Source organism: Salmo trutta, chromosome 2, assembly GCF_901001165.1.
Source record: "Salmo trutta chromosome 2, fSalTru1.1, whole genome shotgun sequence".
NCBI classification, from domain to species: Eukaryota; Metazoa; Chordata; class Actinopteri; order Salmoniformes; family Salmonidae; genus Salmo; species Salmo trutta.
Window position 1 is genome coordinate 48,482,385 of NC_042958.1, and position 12,318 is coordinate 48,494,702.

Below are 12,318 nucleotides of genomic sequence, written 5' to 3' on the forward strand. Positions count from 1 at the left end.
ACGGGAGAGAGTTACTGCAGGAGACTACAGAGAGAGAGGGTAGAAGAGGCAGAGAAACGGGAGAGAGTTACTGCTGGAGACTACAGAGAGAGAGGGTAGAAGAGGCAGAAGACGAGTGCAGCATTAGAAAGTGAACACAGACTTTTAAAGAGAGGAAAACTGTTGTGAAGACAGACAGACTGACAACCCAGTGAACTACAGATACAGAGACGTCAAAGGACAAAAGACAATATTTTAGTCCAACTGGAAAACTGGAGCAAGTTAATAATTAGGTGAAGAGCCAGAACAGCGGAGATGAGACCACACGAACGAGAGGAGTAAGAAGACAGGGAGGGTGAAAGAGAGAGAGAAAAGATATCGATCCCAGAGCTTTGGGAACCATTAAGTTGTTTGTGTTTTTATTTTGCTTTGATGCTGTTTGTCAGTGTTTTTAATGAACATTTGAGAAACTTTGGGAGAAGTAGATCCAATCTGTACTGAAGTTGGAGAGACAAACTTGCCAAACTCCGCATGTAAACTCATTCACTCCAAAGGTAAGATTTGTGATACAGTAAAGTTGCCCTGTCAGTGATGTTTTGTTGTTTATGTGTATATAATTTACACTCATGTCTATTAGACACGGAGAAGCTGTTGTTAAGTAATAGGACAAAACATAGTTGGTGAAAATTGTTTGTTTCTTTGTTTGTTACATAAAAACTTCAACATTGCAGATATTCAAAGTTAAAGTAGGCTTTCAGCGACACCTTTAGGGTCTCTTCAGACATTCACATAGATAACACAAACCAGGAGAGTAGGAGAGGGGACAAGGACAGAGAGATAAGGGGGAGACAGAGAGAGACAGAGTGGTGGGAGACAGAGAGAGAGGGGGGCGATACATAGAGACAGAGTGGGGGGAGACAGAGAGAGAAGGGGGAGATAAGGGGGAGACAGATAGAGACAGAGTGGGGGGAGACAGAGAGGGTGAGATAAGGGGGGAGACAGAGAGAGACAGAGTGGGGGGAGACAGAGAGAGAGAGGGGGGAGATACATAGAGACAGAGTGGGGGGAGACAGAGAGAAGGGGGAGATAAGGGGGGAGACATAGAGAGACTGGGGGGAGACAGAGAGAGATGGGGGAGATAAGGGGGGAGACAGAGAGAGACTGGGGGGAGACAGAGAGAGATGGGGGAGATAAGGGGGGAGACAGAGAGAGACAGAGTGGGTGGAGACAGAGAGATACAGAGTGGGGGGAGACAGAGAGAGAGGGTGAGATAAGGGGGGGAGACAGAGAGAGACAAAGTGGTGGGAGACAGAGAGAGAAGGGGGCGATACAGAGAGACAGAGTGGGGGGAGACAGAGAGAGAAGGGGGAGATAAGGGGGAGATAGATAGAGACAGAGTGGGGGGAGACAGAGAGGGTGAGATAAGGGGGGAGACAGAGAGAGACAGAGTGGGGGGAGACAGAGAGAGAGAGGGGGGCGATACATAGAGACAGAGTAGGGGGGAGACAGAGAGAAGGGGGAGATAAGGGGGGAGACAGAGAGAGACGGTGGGGGAGACAGAGAGAGATGGGGGAGATAAGGGGGGAGACAGAGAGAGACAGTGGGGGGAGACAGAGAGAGATGGGGGAGATAAGGGGGGAGACAGAGAGAGTAGAGGGGGAGAGAAACAACAGAGATCAGGTCATTCTTCAGAGTAACAGGTGGTTGAGACACACCTTAACAATCAGCTGAAGAGGCCCCCTCCAACACACACACACACACACACACACACACACACACACACACACACACACACACACACACAAAAACAGAGACACACACAAACACACTAACACAAACACTTACACAGAGAGAGAGAGAGAGACATACACTTAATCATAGTCCCCTCCTTCACTATGCCTTTGAGGCAAATAAAGCAAAATGATGGAACACTTAACGATGAAGGGAATACAACCAATTGAATCAGAGGATAGTGAATCATGAAACAATGAGGGAGATCACAAGACCAATCTGCCCGGACAGAAACAGACCACAGTGACAGACCAGACCACAGTGACAGACCACAGGGACAGATCACAGGGACAGACCAGACCACAGTGACAGACCACAGGGACAGATCACAGGGACAGACCAGACCACAGTGACAGACCACAGTGACAGACCACAGGGACAGACCACAGGGACAGACCAAACCACAGTGACAGACCAGACCACAGGGACAGACCACAGGGACAGACCAGACCACAGTGACAGACCACAGGGACAGACCAGAGTGACAGACCAGACAACAGTGACAGACCACAGGGACAGACCAGAGTGACAGACCAGACCACAGGGACAGACCAGAGTGACAGACCAGACCACAGTGACAGACCACAGGGACAGACCACAGGGACAGACCACAGTGACAGACCACAGGGACAGACCACAGGGACAGACCAGAGTGACAGACCACAGGGACAGACCAGACCACAGGGACAGACCACAGGGACAGACCAGACCACAGTGACAGACCACAGGGACAGACCACAGGGACAGACCACAGTGACAGACCACAGGGACAGACCACAGGGACAGACCACAGGGACAGACCACAGGGACAGACCACAGTGACAGACCACAGGGACAGACCAGACCACAGGGACAGACCAGACCACAGGGACAGACCACAGTGACAGACCACAGTGACAGACCACAGGGACAGACCACAGGGACAGACCAGACCACAGTGACAGACCACAGGGACAGACCAGACCACAGGGACAGACCACAGGGACAGACCAGACCACAGGGACAGACCAGACCACAGGGACAGACCACAGGGACAGACCAGACCACAGGGACAGACCAGACCACAGGGACCGACCAGACCACAGGGACAGACCACAGTGACAGACCAGACCACAGGGACAGACCACAGGGACAGACCACAGGGACAGACCACAGGGACAGATCACAGGGACAGACCACAGGGACAGACCAGACCACAGTGACAGACCACAGGGACAGAACAGACCACAGGGACAGACCACAGTGACAGACCAGACCACAGGAACAGACCACAGGGACAGACCAGACCACAGGGACAGACCAGACCACAGGGACCGACCAGACCACAGGGACAGACCACAGTGACAGACCAGACCACAGGGACAGACCACAGGGACAGACCACAGTGACAGACCAGACCACAGGGAAAGACCACAGTGACAGACCAGACCACAGTGACAGACCACAGGGACAGACCACAGTGACAGACCAGACCACAGGGACAGACCACAGGGACAGACCACAGTGACAGACCAGACCACAGGGACAGACCACAGTGACAGACCACAGTGACAGACCACAGGGACCGACCACAGGGACAGACAAGACCACAGTGACAGACCAGACCACAGTGACAGACCACAGGGACAGACCAGACCACAGGGACAGACCACAGGGACAGACCAGACCACAGGGACAGACCACAGGGACAGACCAGACCACAGGGACCGACCAGACCACAGGGATAGACCACAGTGACAGACCAGACCACAGGGACAGACCACAGGGACAGACCAGACCACAGTGACAGACCAGACCACAGGGACAGACCACAGGGACAGACCACAGGGACAGACCAGACCACAGGGACAGACCAGACCACAGGGACAGACCACAGGGACAGACCAGACCATAGGGACAGACCACAGGGACAGACCAGACCACAGGGACAGACCACAGGGACAGACCAGGCCACAGGGACAGACCAGACCACAGTGACAGACCAGACCACAGGGACAGACCACAGGGACAGACCAGACCACAGGGACAGACCAGACCACAGGGACAGACCAGAGCACAGTGACAGACCAGACCACAGGGACAGACCACAGGGACAGACCAGACCACAGTGACAGACCAGACCACAGGGACAGACCAGAGTGACAGACCAGACCATAGGGACAGACCACAGGGACAGACCAGACCACAGGGACAGACCACAGGGACAGACCAGACCACAGTGACAGACCAGACCACAGGGACAGACCAGAGGGACAGACCAGACCATAGGGACAGACCACAGGGACAGACCAGACCACAGGGACAGACCACAGGGACAGACCAGGCCACAGGGACAGACCAGACCACAGTGACAGACCAGACCACAGTGACAGACCAGACCACAGGGACAGACAACAGGAACAGACCAGACCACAGTGACAGACCAGACCACAGGGACAGACCAGACCACAGGGACAGACCAGACCACAGGGACAGACCAGGCCACAGGGACAGACAACAGGGACAGACCAGACCACAGGGACAGACCAGACCACAGGGATAGATCAGACCACAGTGACAGAAAAGGACGCTGTGCAGGCAGGTTGTTGTTGTACCAGACGTGACAGTGGTGTGCCACACATGGTCTCAGCCCCTAGCTGCCCTAGCAGCTTCTCACAAACAAATATAATAAGTGATTAGAGAACTAGATAAGTACAAAGGTAACACACACACACAGTCGTGTACAGCTAACCTTGTGGGGACACACAATTTAGTCCCATTCAAAATCCTATTTTCCCTAACACCTAACCCTAAACCTAACCCTAGGTCCTAACCTTTAACGTAAGTCTGACCCTAACACTAATTCTAACCTTAACCCTAAACCTAACCCTAGGTCCTAACCTTTAACGTAAGTCTGACCCTAACACTAATTCTAACACCTAACCCTAAACCTAACCCTAGGTCCTAACCTTTAACGTAAGTCTGACCCTAACACTAATTCTAACACCTAACCCTAAACCTAACCCTAGGTCCTAACCTTTAACGTAAGTCTGACCCTAACACTAATTCTAACCTTAACCCTAAACCTAACCCTAGGTCCTAACCTTTAACGTAAGTCTGACCCTAACACTAATTCTAACCTTAACCCTAAACCTAACCCTAGGTCCTAACCTTTAACGTAAGTCTGACCCTAACACTAATTCTAACCTTAACCCTAAACCCCATAGAAATAGCATTTGACCTTGTGGGTACTAACAAAATGTCCCCAGTTGGTCAAATGTTTGTTCGTTTACTATTCTTGTGAGGACACACACATTTGAGTCCAGTTCTAGTGTGTGTTGGATAGCCCACACAGAGCAGCTGCTCTAGCTGATGACAGGGCCCAGTCTGAAAAGCCCATCCTGAAATAGTACAGTTTATAATTAAACAACAGAATGACTGTTCCAGCTACACCAGGACTCCTTACACCCAGGAAACACAAACACACAGTTTTTTAACCTTTATTTAACTAGGCAAGTCAGTTAAAAACAAATTCTTATTTTCAATGACGGCCTAGGAACAGTGGGTTAACTGCCTTGTTCAGGAGCAGAAAGACAGATTTGTACCTTATCAGCTCAGGGATTTGATCTTGCAACCTTCCAGTTACTAGTTCAACACTCTAACCACTAGGCTATCTGCCACCCCAAACTGTCCATAAATACACACCAACACATGAAGTAAATCAGTACACGGATTAGAGGGAGTGGGATGAAATGAAGGAGCATATACTAAATACATATAGTGTGAAATAAATATACATAAAATATATTGATAATATAAATATACATAAAAAATATAGTATAATATAAATATAAATATACATAAAAAATACAGTATAATATACATATGCATAAAATATATAGGATAATATAAATATACATAAAAGATATAGGATAATATAAATATACATAAAATATATTGATAATATAAAAATAAATAAAATATATAGTATAATATAAATATACATCAAAATACAGTATAATATACATATACATTTACATAAAATATAGTATAATATAAATATACATAAAAGATATAGGATAATATAAATATACATAAAATCTAGTATAATATAAATATACATCAAATATATAGGAGAATATAAATATAAATAAAATATATAGTATAATATAAATATAAATAAAATATATAGTATAATATAAATATCATCAAAAATACAGTATAATATCAATATACATAAAATATACAGTATAATATACATATACATAAAATATAGGATAATATAAATATACATAAAATATAGTATAATATAAATATACATCAAATATATAGGATAATATAAATATAAATAAAATATATAGTTTAATATAAATATAAATAAAATATATAGTATAATATAAATATACATCAAAAATACAGTATAATATCAATATACATAAAATATACAGTATAATATACATATACATAAAATATAGTATAATATAAATATACATAAAATATATAGTATAATATAAATATACAAAAAATATATAGGATAATATAAATATACATAAAATATAGTATAATATAAATATATATAAAATATATAGGATAATTTAAATACAAAACATATATAGTATAATATAAATATACATACAACATATAGTATAATATAAATATACATAAAAGATAGTATAATATAAATATACATAAAATATATAGTATAATATAAATATACATACAACATATAGTACAATATAAGTATACATAAAAGATAGTATAATATAAATATACATATAATATATAGTATAATATAAATACACATAAAATATATAGGATAATATATATATATAAAATATATAGGATAATATAAAGATACAAAATATATATAATATAATATAAATATACATACAACATATAGTATAATATAAATATACATAAAATATAGTATAATATAAATATACATAAAATAAATATACATAAAATATACATAAAATATAGTATAATATAAATATACATCAAATATATAGGATAATATAAATATAAATAAAATATATAGTTTAATATAAATATAAATAAAATATATAGTATAATATAAATATACATCAAAAATACAGTATAATATCAATATACATAAAATATACAGTATAATATACATATACATAAAATATAGTATAATATAAATATACATAAAATATATAGTATAATATAAATATACAAAAAATATATAGGATAATATAAATATACATAAAATATAGTATAATATAAATATATATAAAATATATAGGATAATTTAAATACAAAACATATATAGTATAATATAAATATACATACAACATATAGTATAATATAAATATACATAAAAGATAGTATAATATAAATATACATAAAATATATAGTATAATATAAATATACATACAACATATAGTACAATATAAGTATACATAAAAGATAGTATAATATAAATATACATATAATATATAGTATAATATAAATACACATAAAATATATAGGATAATATATATATATATAAAATATATAGGATAATATAAAGATACAAAATATATATAATATAATATAAATATACATACAACATATAGTATAATATAAATATACATAAAATATAGTATAATATAAATATACATAAAATAAATATACATAAAATATACACAAAATATATAGTATAATATAAATGCACATAAAATATATAGTATAATATAAATATACATAAAATATATAGTATAATATAAATATACATACAACATAGACGGTGGAAGGTAATTGTAGAGCGTTCAGTACAAATTGCATAGTGGACTGGAAGGGTTAGGGTGTGGTTGAATGTCACATCCTGACCAGTAAAAGGGGTTGTTTGTTATTATAGTTTGGTCAGGGCATGGCAGGGGGTGTTTTTTTATGGCGTTTCGTTTTTTTTTTTGCTTAATGTTCGGTTAATGTTCTATGTTAGTGTATTTCTATGTTCGTTCTAGGTCTTCTATGTTTAGTTTATTGGGTTGACCTTCAATTGGAGGCAGCTGTTCCTCGTTGCCTCTAATTGAAGGTCCTATATAATAGGGGTGTTTTTCAATGGGATTTGTGGGTAGTTTTTTCTCTGTATAGTCATTTTGTCCTTATGAGACTGGTTTTTCGTAGTTGTTTTGGTTCAGTGTTTTGTATCACGTTCTTTCTTTAATTAAAGAATAAGATGAGCATACACATTCGCGCAGCGTTTTGGTTCACTCCATATGACGTTAATGACATTGAAGGGCTATTTTGTCCAGGGCGAGTTCGATACAAACACATAATACTGTGTCTTCACCTAAATACGTCAAAGGAAACACTGAAAAGTGTTCAGAGTAACATATGTCAGAGATTATAGATGTCTTACAGGAAAGCTCTTACAGGAAGTGTGTGTGCCTAAAGTATGTGTGCGTGTGTGCATATAAACAAACTTGTATGTATTGAAGAAATGCATCAAACCTCTAATTCTGTCCATGTCTTTGTATCATTTTCTCCTGTACGCTACAATAAGTTTGACCAACATTACCCTCTGTGTATGAGACCTGACCAGGCCAAGGGGAAATTCAAGATGGAGGTGTTGGACATCCTGAATAAGGTGTGGACTAAACTACAGAACCTCCCTCAGGCCAACTCATTGGAACTGGGGGCGTTCTTCATCATCATCCTGTTCGTCGGTGAGTCTAGGCACATTCCACATCCGTAGGCCTCAACCCTTAGACACCTCTGGTAGATCTGAAAGAAGGAAATGCCTGTAAGCAATATGGTGGAATCTCCACTTAGCCAACCGCCTGTCAATGGAGGTCTTATTGTTTTTCATTATGTTGTTATTGGCCGGATTACCGACCGGGCCCCAGTGGCCACCGAACCTCCAGAAGGGCCCCCATTGATTTTTATTTTTTAATGTCTGAGTCATTGATAGCATAGGAGCACGTCATAAAAGCCATGGCAACACAAGTTCACTTTAAAACGAATAAGCAGTCAGATCAGTGATATCGGATTGTTTCTATTTTAACTGGGTGAAACCACATGAGTTGAATTACAGTGATCACAGCAACACTAATGTAATCAGTAATCACATGTATCATGTGACATTTCAATCTGTTATTGGCAGAGCAACTAGTTAGTCTCTGTTTACATAAATGTCATGAAGCTAAATCTCTCTCTCTCTCCTTCCAGCTACATTCTTGTTTATTATTGTGCTGTCCTGCGTTCGCTGCTGTTGCTGTGGAAAGCTTAAATCCCGAGTCCAGCCCTTACAGTCTGTCTGAGGAGGAGACATTGGCCCAGTTACAATACGTAGAACATTTAAGGAAGGGAGGAAACGGCAATCCCAGGGAAGAACCAAATGAGAACCAACAAAGTATTAGAATCGCCTGGACAATGTAGCTTGGATGGGACAGACAGACTGCTCTGCAACCAGCCTGAGGAATCTGTGTGTGTATAAAGACTGATGAGCAATGGCCGACTCATTAAGACTATATAGCAATAGCTTTAAACAGACAACGACACTCTATAAACAGAGAACTGTGAACATTGCTTCTGTGCTGTTATTCTGTCTGAGGACACAAACCACTCTGAGGTTGAAAGACCCACCCAAGTTTTATCCTGCTTTCTCATGTGATTTAACCTGGAAGAGCCGATAGGTGTTTAAGTTGTGTGTTTTGTAGGTCTATAGAAGGAAGCATAAAAAAAACTCCCTCAGATTTCAATCTTGTTGTGTTTAATAAAGTTGTTTCTATGTCCAGAATGTAAAACCCATCTCTGTTCTCCTTCAAGACGACCCTATAGAAAACGTGCTGAAGTTCCGAACTTGTTTTTGTGTGGCTGTTTTCCAGTGGAAAAGACAGGACAGTCATATAGACAGTGCCCTCTGCTGGTGCAATGAGCACAATACATTTACGCAACTGGTATAATTGGTGGGCGCTTATACAGTACCTGTCCCATTTCACACATGTTCATTATATTGTTTAGTTTTTTTGCATATCCCAACTGCCCCAGAGAGTGGGGTGACCCACTATCAATGGCAATCCTGGAACAATTAGGGTTAAATGCCTTGGGCAAAGACAGATTTTTCACCTTGTCACCTCTGGGATTTGAACTAGTGACTACCGGCCCAGTGCTCTAACCTCTAGGCTGCCTGCCACCCCTGCAAAAAGTGTTGTACATTATTGATGCAGTGTTGTAGAAATAGTAGTAATATTTGTTGCCTAACAGATGGCAAATCGTGATTATCATTAGTTATACTGTTACTGTACCATCACCGATTGATTGTACATCAATCATTTGGAGTGAAACAACCTGTGTTTTGGGATTATATTCATCTGTAGTTGTCATTTGAGGAGCAACAGGTTTAGCTTTACTTAATGTTTAAGTGCAAATAAAACAGTACGTTAAAGAATGAAAAAAATTACATTGTGATTATTCTTGTTATTAATACATTGTGTCAACAGTTAAAACCTTGGGAATGTAACACTCCAATGCCTGGCTGATCCTATGTCATATCTAACTTTCCATCTATAAAACGACAAAGATTCCATCTTTACACTGGTCCAGCCTATCCCTGATACTTTCACTTCAGGTGCCAGTAACCTGCCACTCGGCGGTGTAGTGTATTGTGCAGTGGAGCATACCTTATCAGACCTTGTAGCACAGTCTCGGGCCTCACCTCCGATAGAGTCAATATTGTCGGTAAACATTAACCCAGCTGGACCTCTCTCTCCTACTGCGTCACATATTGAAAGCGCTCACAACAAGAGAACTAGTTACGGTCACTGATTAGGCTTTCGGAATCGAGAGAGAAAAATCCAGTTGGAGTTGAGAGTGAGGAAATGAGCGTACCTCACAGGATACCAAGACTCTCACACTAAAGAAGATCTTCTAGGGTCTGAAGTGGAGGGTTTATTTGGTATACAGATGCAGGGTTGGACCAGCTATTGAGTTACTAACAGAGGCCTATACATCCAGAACCCAGGTCTCACAAACTGTATTTACTGTATCCATCGCTGAGAACATTGAGAGATGGCTCTGGAAAGGTGAGTCATTGATTGGAAACTTGTTGATTAACAGATTTACATTTATATTTTACATTTTAGTAATTTAGCAGACGCTCTTATCCAGAGCAACTTACAGTCAGTGCATTCATCTGAAGATACTGTAGCTAGGTGGGACAACTGCTTATCACAGTCATAGTCAGTACATTTTTCCTCAATAAAGTAACTACCAGCAAAGTCAGAGCTAGTAAGAAAGAAAAATAATGAACAGATCTGTAACATGAAGGAAAGCCTTGTTGTTCCCGTACATAAATCCTACTGCCAGCAGGTTACAATGTGAAACAAACATCGGTGGAATTAAAGGAAAAAGGAAAAGTTGTGTATCTTTAAAACTGTAATTTGTTGTTCTATGAAAGAGCTGGTCGAACAAATCTGAAGAAATCTTCTAAATGGGCTTTCCCTGGATCATTTCAACTAAAAATACAACAAAACAACTTTGTACCACCCTTTATTTCCTGAGCCTTACCTCTGACCCCCATTTCTGACCCCTATACCTGACCCCTTTCCTCTGACCCCTATCACTGACCCCGTCCTCTGACCCCTATACCCGACCCCTTTCCTCTGACCCCTACCTCTGACCCCTACCTCTAACCCATACTTCTGACTTTTCACTCCCACTGTAGTGTTCCAGACCGCCCTGACCCGGCAGGGTCACCAGAGGACTGGGTCCAGTGGGCTGTGCAGCGCCTGCAGATGGAGCCCTGGGCGTTGGGGGGCATTGTGGTCATAGGGCTGTTCCTGCTGATGATCCTGGCCCTGGTGGTCTTCGCTCTAATATATGGCTGTTGCTGCTCACCTGGAGGGGGGAAGAGGAGGATGAAGAAGGGGGTGCTTTAGAGAAGTGTGTCCCACTCTCTATGACTGGTCTACGGCCATTTAGATTTTCTGTCTACGTCTACAATGATTTTTCCAAAAGAAAAGACTGTGCAAAAAAAGCTTCCAGCCCAAGCATTATTAATGGGACCATCATTTAAACAAACACTCTGAGGAATGTCTGAATTGGCAAGTAATTCGATCAAGTCAAGACAATAACGTTCATAAATTGATTTATGTATTTGATTATGAAAATGTGCTGTTTGATTATAATTAAATGTTGAAACTTTAAATGAATCCTTTCAGTAAATTGATTTGTGTATTTGATTATGAAATTTGCTGTTTGATTATAATTATTGTTGAAACTTTAAATGAATCCTTTCAATAAAAAATTATATGCATGCGCATATCAAAAGCGATGCTGGAAGTGACGTTGTCGTGTATAGCAGAGCCAGGATGAGTCACAAGATGGCGGTATGCCAGAATGGACTTGGAGATGGAGTCATTGAGGTTGGTAAGAGGCAGGAGAAAAAAAAGGAAGAAAGTGGAACATAAATATGGAGTAAATATGGAGGCTGAGAGTAAATATGGAGTGCTGCAGAAGGAAATTGAACATGAATTAACTGTGGTGTCAGGTGCGGTAAAGAACACAGAGTTTAAGGCTTGTCCCGATGGTGATAAAGATGTTTTTTTGCCCAGTAGGAGTGAG

At 40.9% G+C, this 12,318-nt stretch overlaps 1 long non-coding RNA gene across 1 annotated transcript; it reads left to right on the forward strand.

Moving 5' to 3' along the window:
* On the forward strand, positions 1-10,153 carry LOC115156230 (uncharacterized). Its single transcript, XR_003868208.1, has 3 exons — positions 1-533; positions 8,258-8,420; positions 8,923-10,153. It is a non-coding gene; the product is annotated as an uncharacterized LOC115156230 (long non-coding RNA).
* The last annotated feature ends 2,165 nt before the right edge of the window (positions 10,154-12,318 follow it).